Raw genomic sequence first — 12,055 nt, 5'->3', positions numbered from 1 at the left:
TGAGGGCGGAAGGAAAAGAAAACGAGTCTTTGCTCCTTGAGTATGGAGTTTAGACGACTTTCCAAAAGCAGAAGCAAGTAGCAAAATATGAGATATTGCAGAGATTAGTGGCAGGAACCTGGAATGATCCTGAAGCTAGGAAGCTAGGAGAGTGACTTTGACTCTGATCTACAAGGTCAAAGATATGAAGTCACTTGTGAGGTTATGCTTAAGGTCACAGATGTCAGCAAGGCTACAGAATGCAATTTGAGTGAAGGATCTTCAGCCTGAAAAATTAACTCTGTTTCTCTTTGAACAGGCAGTGCCTGACCTGCTGAATGTTTGCAACCTTTTCTGTTTTAGTACAATGTGAGTTGACCCTTTAAGTCGCATGGTTTCAGGAAAAATACCATGTATGCAAGAACTGTCATTTTTCAGATCACTGAGGTTGAAAATCTCAGTGGACACAAATTTGGGTACTGTACTATTGTTAATATTATTTGAAGGAGTTTAACACTGGAAAAACTGCTAGGAAGAGGAAAATCCCACTAAAAATAGACACTAATTTCTCAACGAGAGCTAAAGCACCCATAAATATGTCAGAATCAGATTTATTATCACTGACTTAGATGATGTGAAATTTGTTGTTCTGCAGCAGCAGTACAGTGCAAAGACATAAAATTACTGTAAATTACAAAAACAATAGATAGTGCAAAAAATGGACTAATGTGGTAATGTTCATGGACTATTCCAAAATCGGATGGCAGAGGGGAAGAAGCTGTTTCTGAATTGTTGAGCGTGGGTCTTCAGGCTCCTGTACCTCCTCGCCAATGGTAGGTGCATCTATACTATAGAGTCAAAGAGCAATACAACATGGATACAGGCCCTTCAGCCCAACCAGTCCATGCTGACCACGGTGCCCATCCAGTTAGTCCCAATTTCCTGCATTCGGCCCATATCCCTCTAAGCCCTGCCCCTCCATGTACCTATCCAAGTGCTTCTTAAATAATACTATTGTACCTGCCTCAACCACTTCCTCTGGCAGTTCGTTCCATAAACTCACCACCCTCTGCATGAAATAGTTGCCCCTCAGGTCCCTTTTAAATCTTTCCCCTCTCACCCTAAATATATGTCCCCTTGTTTTGGACTCCCCCTACCCTGGGGAAAAGAGTGTTACCATCCACATTATCTATGCCTCGCATAACTTTAAACACTTCTATAAGGTCACCCCTCATTCTCCTACCTTCCAAGGAATAAAGACCTAGCCCAGCCAACCTCTCCCTATAAGTCAGGCCCTCTCGTCCTGGCAACATCCTCGTAAATCTTTTCAGCACTTTTTCCAGCTTAACCACATCTTTGCTATAATAGGGTGACTAAAGCTGTACATAGTACTCCAAGTGCAGCCTCACCAACAGCTTATACAACTGCAACATAATGTCCTAACACCTATACTCAGTGCCCTGACTGATGAAGGCCAGTGTGCTAAACACCTTTTTCACCACTCTGTCTACCTGCGACACCACTTTCAACAAACTATGCACTTGTACTCCTAGGTCCCTCTGTTCCATTGCACTCCTATCATATGTGCAAAAATCGCTCTACGCTGGTTTAACCTTATTTTCAATTGCATCCATGTATTTGGGGGTTATCTAAAAAAAAATTCAAACACCTTGTTTTAGGATTTTGGGCAATAAAAAGAGAGCAGAACTGGACAGTGACTGTTATATCATTGGTGCATCTACTTGCTGTGTTATAATACCAGTAGGGAACCAGATTGTTTCTCTCTCTCCCACATAAAAAGAGAACTTTAAGATAAGCCAACTGAATTTTACTCTAGTCTCCACCACTCAGTAACTCCTGATGTTTTGGAGGATCTCCACATGTTGCTTTGTAATGTGCCTTGATGAGATGTACAAGGGGGAAGAATGATTTGCTTGTCTGTCTTCCTTGTACCAGAAGTTCACCATACAAGCAATCTGGTTTACAGTCAGTGTTGTGTTGGATTACTTCCCCAGTCCCACAACTACAAACAGACAACATATCCTCTCAGTGTACATGTTAACATATCTGTGGAAAATGTAATAACAGTTTTCAATTAATTACAAAGAGAAGAAACCTAGCCTCAAAGGATTAATTTTCTATAAGACAAATGTCGTTGTGTCTGTTGCACCTTTAGTTCATTCACAAAATATTGAAAACAACCTAAGCAGCCTAGACCTTTCAAAGTAACCAAATGAATCCGAAATACAGTAAACACTAGTTAACAGACTCCCTGCTGATGGAATATTCACTTAAATTGAACATTTGTTCAACCGATTACTCACTCCTTACACATTCTAATGGAATACCTGCTGATTTAGAAGAACAATTTAAACTGGGGGCTGGAAACATTGAAAACTGGCAAAGCTGAAAATTTGGCCTCCATAGTATTTACTATTTGGTTACCATGGCTCTGACATAGCTGGAACTTTATGTGGAATGTAGGCAAGAACATTTTTAGCATAACCTGTGTTATCCATCTTATTGGGAAGGGTGGTAGCTTTCTGAAAGTATGGAGAACATGCAAATTCTTATATTAATTTATGCATCACTGTTTGACACCAGTGCTCCCAAATGGGACTTCAACAACCCTGCTAATGCCATGTGTTCAAATCACACGAGGAATCCAGCAGGGAGAAGGGATTTAAAGGGATCATCAAATAGTTACAGCATTATTGGTGATTGATTGGAAAGAGAGCCAGTTATGGTGAAATGATGCTTTCTGTTCTTCAGAAAAAGTTGCAGCTTCAGAAATTTTGAGGGAGTGATGTGACTGAAGATGGACCTTTTAAGTTCAAACGTAAGCCAATATTTGTTGCTTCTTGGTAGCTATTCCTCTAGATCCATAACAAGATAGGGAGAACAAGACAAGGACTCACAGAGCAGAAATATCTTCAAGAAGGGGGAGAAGGATAGCCGGGATGGGCATTCAATAGGAAACTTTATCCAGCCAGATTTTTGATCTCAGTTAGAAGCGATATATCAAAAGCCAAGGAGGTACTCACTGAGAATCCCAGCATGCTGCAGAGACAACTGTAATGGGCCAGCAGGGCCAGAATTGCACTGCCACTAACAGTGAAGGTTACATTGGCAATTTACTTATTTCCAGGCCTGTGTTGGGGACAACAGCAACATATTAAAATTTGCTGCATACCACTACATTATGTTATTAATGGAGGCTCCAAACCTCAGGAGAGTCAACCATTTAGAAAAGAGTCGCAGGCAACACGTGCTTAGAATGTGAGTGATTGCAGCTTTCCTAATGGAGCAGGAAGACATTCGGTGCACCCACATTCCCTTCAAGTTCAATTGAGAATCTAAAGATGCAGGAAACAAGGGATTTCAGTTTCTGTAAGTCCACCTGGCTGACACCATTCACAAATCATGACAGATATTGAACAGTCATGACTCATTTATCCTGCGACAGTCTGCTGTGTGCTCTACTTGAACCACTGTATCAAACTTAAGTACGGTTACTTGGGGACAAGAGTCATCCTGTAAGCACCTGACTTTTGACCACACTCTAAAGTCTGTTCACAAGGAAAGAATGAGCGCATAATGAGACCCAACATACCATCCGCACTGTGATTAAGCCAACAAATGGTGCTCTCAAACAATGCTTCTGCTTCTTGTACAGTTCAGTATACTGCAGGGTGGGATTCCAAATTCAGCCTAGCTTCTTTTCTCTTCCACAACCTGGCAGTAATGCAGACTCAGTTCCTGCCAGGAGCAGAGAGACACAGGGTGAAGCAGAAGATGGGAGAAGAGGAAAAGGTAGAGGAGGAAGAGAAAGGGAGATGTCTGGTGCCTTTACCATGGAATGACTAATTAGATTACGAATGCAATATACACTCTCCCAAATCTTCAGTCCACTAAGATCCTCGCTTTGCCTTTTCTCTGCCATGTCTGCTTGTCCACAAAGGCAGAATAAAAGCTTATAAGGAATTATCATTTCAAGCCATATTAAACCATGACAAACACCATAAAAACTCAACTATTCACTGTTACATGTTCCTTTTGTGCCTGTCTCCTGCATATGTTGGCCTCTATACAGACATGTTGGTGACACAATGGGGCAGCAGTTAGTGCTGCTGTCTCACTGCTCCAGGGATCCAGGTCCAATCCTAACCTTGAGTGCTGTCTGTATGGAGTTTGAAAGTTCTCTCTGTGACCACATGGGTTTCCAATGGATGCTCCGATTTTCTCCCACATCCCAAAGATGTACTGGTAGTTTAACTGTAAATTACCCCTTAAAGCAGGTTAATGGCAAGAAGAATCAAAGGGAAGTTGATGGGATGCATGAGAGAAACAAATTGTAGGGATATGAGGAGTGGAGGAAATGGGACTACTTCTCTAGAAGATAGTATACACCCAATGAAATTGAATGGCCTCCTTCTACATTATTATAAGTATAAGATAACCTCTAAGATAATCCATGTATGGAAGATGGGTAGCTTCCAGGCCAAAACTGGAATTGAGCAACCTTCCCTCTCTCCTCTCTCATTCATATGTTTTTCCAGCCCTTTGCCGAGTGCATCATCAATATGTAGAGTTAAGAGTTAAGTTAGATCAAAATCTCCTGCTTGGATCCATTGTCAGTCTGTAAGTTGATGTACATCTGAAACCAATATGATGCCTCTGGGATCAATCACTGCAAAAGTAAGGCTATATCCTTTGGCAATTGATACAGCCAATCCTTTGTCTCCTTCATTTTCAGATCTGATTACATGAAGGGGTTAAGAATATGGCCCAGAGAAGAAAGGGCATGCACCAAGAATTGGGTTGAGGGTACAGCCAAGATGAAGCAGAAACTAGGATTATGGCAACAGCTCTCCTTCTTGATTGCCTGAAAAACCTGGCCATTAGGTGCGAGGTACTTTCAGCTCCTCCATGCCATACCACCTATCCCTTGTAAAAACATTTTGCAGAAGAACACCTTTGACCACAGTCAATCAGGCAGGAGTCCACGTGAAATGTCCTGGAAGCCCTACGGAGAAAAGGGCACAATAGATCCTATTGGATGGTTCCCCAAGCAGACTGCCAAAGTCATAAGGCAACATGCCTCATCACCAAACCTTTCAAACCAGCACCTAGACCTTGTTTGTCAGATTGTGATAGCAGCTGCAGTAGAGATGAGACTGTCATCCATTCACTTCTGGAATTTGTATTTGCGAAGAAGGTTTGAAAAGAGATGTAGCCACCTTTGTAGAGGCTCATCCAGAACAGCTGCCTAACATAGGACTCTGTGCTCCATGGGCTATTCACAAGGACACACACTGAGAGAAACATCAGACGACCAAAGTGGTGGAAGATATTCTTTGGTCTGCCTAAAATTTGCTGGTCTTCTATGACTGAATGTTGCAGACTGGCACATTCCGAGATCCAGGACTTACAGCATGTGCTAATGGCTGCACCAAAGCTTGGTGCTGTTGCCACCTAGACTCTATGGGGAAAGGCTATTGTTAAAGATCCTTCTCCACCCCCCCCCCCTCGTTGCACACTGAGCGGGTTAAACCCATGTGAAAAAGCTCTTGACTGTTTGCTTAAGGATGTTATGCAAATGAAAATTGATGCCATGTTGACATAATGTAGATGGAATGAGATGGCTTGTACTGAAAACAGCAAGATATGAATGTATGGTATACATTTGCAAATTTTATTACTAAAGTCATATATTTGAAATAAGAGATATCCAGTTTTTATTGCTGTGATCCTTCGCAAAGTCTATCTGTGTCTTACACTAATCTGTTTACCTCATGCAAAATCACAATTAATTGAAGACAATAGTTAAAAGCAGTATAAAATTCTCTTGCATGTCTGAAATCATTAATTAAATAAGGAGTCTGATACAAAATATGCCACTATAAAGGGCAGAAGTATAGAACCAGGTAGAAGTGAGACTAAGCTGTGGCACAGGAGACTCAGCATTAACCATGACAAACCTGCATTAGTTACAAACTTTAACATGCTATGTTAAAGCAGTGTTGCCCATCTGGTGCCAATAATTCTCTAATGCACTTTCCACAATCAATGCCTACATTCCAAATGTCAATGAACCTCAAGTAACTACGGCAACTACACTTAATCCCGATTATATGAGCAACATATCACACCATTAACTCAGACAACATGTAGAAGCAGTGACTCACCGGGATTGTTTTAGCACTTCAATCACAGCAGTCACTTCAAAGCTTACTCTTAAATCCAGTTCACAGATAACTAGGACAGGTAATACTAAAATAATCTCCAGCAAAAGGCTCTTTACTCTCTCCACTCCCACTGTAATGTAGTGCTGTGCAGATCATCTGCTGCAGCAACCAACCTAGGCTTCTTTGACAGCACCTCACAGACCCTTGCCCTCTGCTACAGAAGGACAAAGGCAGCAGATAACTAAAGACAACACTCCCTCCAATTCCCATAGTTCTGATATTGGATTATTTCTCTGCTCCTTCATTCTGCATCTTGCTATTTTCCCGAGTGGCCAAAGGCAACAAGGTTTGGGAATTAAATGCTGACTTTTCCAGTGATCTCCACATCCCACAACAAAAGATGATGCATCCACTTCTAAGATAAGATCTCTTTATTAGTCACATGTACATTGAAACACACAGTGAAATACATCTTTTTGCATAGAGTGTTCTGGGGGCAGCCCGCAAGTGTCGCCACACTTCCGGAGCCAACATAGCATGCCCACAACTTCCTAACCTGTACGTCTTTGGAATGTGGGAGGAAACCAGAGCACCCGGAGGAAACCCACGCAGCCACGGGGAGAATGTACAAACTCCTTACAGACAGTGGCCGGATTTGAACCCAGGTCGCTGGCGCTGTAAAGCGTTACGCTAACCGCTACACTACCATGCCTGCCCCAAGATACTGCCCTGGTCCCCATCCTAGTAAAGGTGTTAGTGTGTGCACATTTAATGTCCACCAGAAGATGCAGAGGAAGCAGATCATATCAAGATATTGATCAGATATCAGTGCTGCCATTAGAGTCATTGAGTCATAGACTCACACGATGGAAGTAGGCCCTTTGTCCTATTTCATGCTCATCAAGCACCTGCCTTTCCTCTCATATCTGCATGAACTCTTCCTTTACACCTCCCCACCATCCTACCAGGCACCTAGGGGCAATCTAAAGTAGCCAATTAATCTATCAACCATGTTTTGGGATATGGAAGGGAACTGGAGCATACAGGAGAAATCCACATGGTCACAAGAAGAAAATGAAAACTCCACACCAACAATGCCAAGGTCAAGATCACATCTGGGGGCACTGGAGCAGTGAGGCAGCAGAACTAACTGCTGCACCACTGTGCCAACCCTCCATTGTGGAGCCTTAACCCTCTCATTTCCCCAGAATGAACATATTATCTGTGGCATGATAACATTTTTCCACTAATGCTATATTATTTGCTGCCTTTCAGTCTTTTACCATACTTGCTTATTAATCTGTAGGGTGCTGCCTGCCTGGTGTTGAATATTTTATTTGCGGAAGGTTTGTTTGCACATGAGCTAGTTGCTTCATAGTTTAGTAGCATGGTTGGGCTTCTTCATGCCATTGAGCATGACCAGAAGAATGACTGGGGGCCATGTCAACAAGAACGAGTTACTAGAAGGAGTAGAAGGAAGGACGAGGGGCTTGCAGAAGGCAGGCATTTCTGCAAAAAGCTTTTAGATTAGATACGTTTGGGAACAGATTGCTGGAGCTCCATGATGTCTTGAAAGCCACTTAGCTCCCTCAAATCCAGAGCCATGATGGCAAAGAACTCAGATTAAATTGACATCAACACATATTGAAGCTTCCTCTGCTTCAAAAGGAAGCTGTGATATTTAGCCTTGTGGTTGGAAATACATATGCAAAGATGTAAGTGGCTACCAATTGCTTGGAGGGTTTCCAGGCAATGGACTCAGCACTTCTTCCATCTTTGGTTAGTTTCTGCTCCCTTTAGTTAAACTCCACTTTCTACTGTAAAATTGAGGGATTAGTGCCAGTCAGTAACAATAGGAAAGGTTTAGAAGGATATGGGCCAAACGTAGGCAAATGGAACTAGCTTAGATTGGCATCTTGGTCAGCATGGAAGAGTTGGGCTGGAGGACCTGTTTTCTTGCTGGATTATTCTATGACTATCAAGTAATTGGTTTGGATAATACAGCTGTCAATGGTTGAAAAACTGCCAGTGTGTGCAACTGGTGAGCTGCAGTTTTGAGGTTTACAGCATTATTAAGTATGTGAGATGCAGATGTGGAGTGATGGAGCATCTGGATGTCAAGTCCAAATTTTAAGTGTTGGATTATGGTATGTTGGTGATGGAGATGCAGTTTATAAGGTTGGTGGTGCTGTTGCTGGGATCTGGCATTTAAAGATGGGTTTGTTGAGCTTAACAGTACCTGTAAGGTTATTGAACACCTTGTGGTACTGCACTGTGCTTTTAAAGCCCCTTAAGTTCAAAAGCCAAATTTTTCTTTAATTTGCCCAAATATATCATTAAAGTTTGTTCTGAGAAATGGGCTGCTGGAAATGGTGGTGGAGGCTGATACGATAGGGTCTTTCAAGAGACTGTTATATCGGTATATGGAGCTGAGTAAAATAGAGGGCTATGGGTAAGCCTAGTAATTTCTAGGGTAGGGACATGTTCGACACAGCTTTGTGGACCGAAGAGCCTGAATTGTGCTGTAATTGTTCTATGTTCTAAAATATTGCTTGATGTAGCTCTGCAAGTCCTGTCATCAAGGAGCAATGGAAAAGAAAAAAAATTCTCCAACAGGATAAAGGTCTGATCACAGCATTCCATTATTACCTTGTCATCAATTTCTGTAACAACCAAACCCATGTCTGTTGGGATGCCAGGGCTCCCTAGTCCCTTACACTTTCAGTGCTAATATTTTAGGTTTAAAGGTTTACATTATAGCACAATGTTTATGCCAGAAACACAAGAGCAGCTGCAGCTGTCCTTCGATGTTCTTTATCAATCCACAGATTCCATTTGCAGTGCCAGAAGTGAAACTTCACTCAATATTTTACCAGCTTCTAGAATGTTCTTCCTGTCAACATCACCATCTGGAACCTATCCCCTAGAAACAGACACCTGAATGCAGATTGGTCACATCATGCTAAAACACAAACAAAATATTAGGGGATTGGCTATCCTTTAAAACCCCAGTATTGTGAACTTGTTCCAGCAGTCTATAACTTGAAGATAATGTGAAATAATCAGGATGTGTATTAGATGACAATCTCAGTTTACAACTGAATTAAAAGAACGTCAAGTTTATCTCAAGTTGATAGTGAAATCCCCAGTATTATTTTCCACTCAATGACATTTTCTCCTTGAACTGTCAAAAACAGAAAAACCCGTAGTAATTCAGGAACAGTCTCTGGGAAATTCCTCAGCTGTCTCACGAGGGCAATCGGGCCAAATGTAGGAGTGTGGTGGCCTGTAACTCATCACAACTGTAACTAACTCACAACCTACTTCCTGAAGCTGAAATAGTCCCTTATTTCTCTGGAATTTGTCTTCTGTTTTTGATGTACTACATCTCACAGGATTTCTGTTTTTCTCGTCTACACCACTTCCTTTTCACCAATCCCTTTATTCCTCTATTACACAGGACTGGCTGTGGGCCCTTTCTTCTTTGACAGAAGGCCAACCAATCTCCCTCCATAACCACCCTTCTTCACCTGTTCTCACACTGAACAACTTTTCCACTTAACTTTCCCTAGATAAAGAAGTTTACAACAGCATCTCTGCAGGTTCAACTATGTCTGTCTTATCAAGAGATTCTTTCTTCCAGCCTTACTTAGGTATCACCCAAATTCTTCCCCACCAATTTCTTTCTCCAGTGCATTGATGATTGAGTAGCTGCCACTTCCTGTTTTTGTCTGACTAGCAATATTTCTTCACCTTTGCTTCCTGTTTCAACCCTTCCTTCAGCTTCATATGGTCCATCTCTGATTCTTTATTTCCATTCCATTTCCAGGGATAAGTTATCAACCAATATACACTTTAAGCCCGAGACTTCCAAAGACCCCCTTAATTAAAATTACTTTCGCTCCACTTTCTTGCTATTCCATTCTCTTAGGCTCCATCTCTTCCTCACATCTGTTTTGACAGTGCCACTTTCAATACTATGCACTTGTTTAACAGATAGGAAGTTCCTGCAGCCTGTGTGGATGAGAGAAAAAACTGCAGGGTGGATAAACAAACTGACCACAGCACCATGCTATAGAAAGACATTGAAGTCTAAAGATTGAAAAGCAATGTAGTGATAACAGGACAGCAATAGAGTTTAGGGGATAAATTGTATGCTATGCTGTGAACTTCAGCACTAAAGGTTATGCTGCTTGTCTAGTGCCAGCATTAAGGACATCTCCTCTTATAGCTAGAGTGGGTTGGAGTAGAGGTTGGGTTTTATAGCTAGCTTGGAGTGGGTTGAGGAAAGATGCAGTCGGGTATTGATAACCGAAGTCTACGTGGGAATTAGTGACACAGAGAGGACAGAGGAGAAAATCTGGCTACAAGAAAATGAGTAACTAAGGTCTAAATTAAAAGGCAGAACCACAAAACAAATAATTATTTCATTAGAACCCGAGTTAGTAGGGGGAAAATGGATTTCAATTAATAGGACAATGGCAGCATTAACATAGTGGGATGGGCTTCACTTGCCTTGACTTGGGTTCTGTGTTCTAGTGAATTGAATAGCCAATGTTTAAATGATACTTTCTTTTCATATTTCCTTATGACATGGAAGGAGGTCATTCAGCCCACAAGTCTACCCTAGCTCTTATAGAACAATCCCATCGATTCCCTTCCCCCACTTATTTTCCTGTAACCTATTCTCTCACAATACCCATATGCTAGAGGCAATTCACAGTCGCCAATTAACCTATCAACCAGCACATTGTTAGGATGTGGGAGAAAACTGGGCCACCCAGAGGAAACACGTGCAGTCACAGGGAGAATGTGCAAACTCCACATAGGTGGAACCAAAAGTCAGAATTGAACCTGGGTTGCTGAAGACGTGAAATAGCTGTACTGCTTGCAATGCCATTGTTCTGCCCTTAATTAAATAATGGTAGGAGAGGGAGGAGGTTTCTCATGAGGGGAAAAGCTAAAGAGAAATAACAAAGCAACAGTGCAGCATAGCAAAATGAGCAAAGATGTCCGAAGTCTGTCATGAAGGGAAGAAGCATGCAAATATAATACAATGATTTCAACTAGAGTCAAAGCAGGAAAAATTCTAAGAGAGCAAAAATTGAAGCTCCTTTACCTGAATCCACACAACATTAATAACAAGATAGGTGGATTAATGACACAAATTGAAACAAATGAATATGGATATTACAGAGACTGCTTGCAGGGCTGAAATATAAATATTCCAGCATGCTTAGATTTTAGTAGAGACAGGCAAAATGGAAAAGGAAGTCTAATTGCATTGATATCAAAAAAGACAGTAGAGAAAAAGGATCTTAAATCAGGAAACCAAGTGGAATCAGTTTGGATAGAGCCAAGAAACAGCAAGAGGTGAATAAACATTAGTGGTAGTTGTAAATAAGCCCCAAGCAGTAGTGGTAATGCAAAGATTGAAGGTGCATGAAGCAAGGGTAAATCAGGAAACTGGATGTGAATGTAACAAGAGTAATACAATAATCCAGGGCAACTTTAATCAACTATAGATTGGGACAAACCAAACGAACAGTAATAGTATGGAGTACAAATTCATGGAATATGTATGAAATTGTTTTCTAGAGTAGTATGTTGAGAAACCAACAAAAGATCATGCAATTTTAGATCTAGTATTATATAATGAGAAAGAATTAATTGGTGATATGGTGGTTAAGGAGCCTTTAGGGAATTTAATATAAAAATTGAAAATGATTTAGTTCAATCTGAAATCAGGGTCTTAAATCTGAATAAAGCGAACAATGAAAGCATGAAGCACGAGGCTGGGAAAGTACAATAAAAGCTATGATAAAGTACAATAAAAAGTAGTGGCTAACACATTAAGAATTAATATATAGTTTACAAGTTTTATATAT

At 41.2% G+C, this 12,055-nt stretch overlaps 1 protein-coding gene across 1 annotated transcript in view; it reads left to right on the top strand.

Moving 5' to 3' along the window:
• The window catches only part of LOC127578640 (protein shisa-like-1), a 117,208-nt gene that overhangs the window by 34,209 nt on the left and 70,944 nt on the right, over positions 1-12,055 (top strand). Inside the window, exon 2 of the mRNA XM_052030840.1 lies at positions 2,752-2,818. The gene's annotated coding sequence lies outside the window, so the exon portion shown is untranslated. The remainder of the gene's footprint in view (positions 1-2,751; positions 2,819-12,055) is intronic.

The sequence above is a fragment of the Pristis pectinata genome, chromosome 15 (assembly GCF_009764475.1).
Source record: "Pristis pectinata isolate sPriPec2 chromosome 15, sPriPec2.1.pri, whole genome shotgun sequence".
NCBI lineage: Eukaryota > Metazoa > Chordata > Chondrichthyes > Rhinopristiformes > Pristidae > Pristis > Pristis pectinata.
Note: the sequence above shows the minus strand (reverse complement) of the source record. Positions and strands in the feature narration are given on the sequence as shown.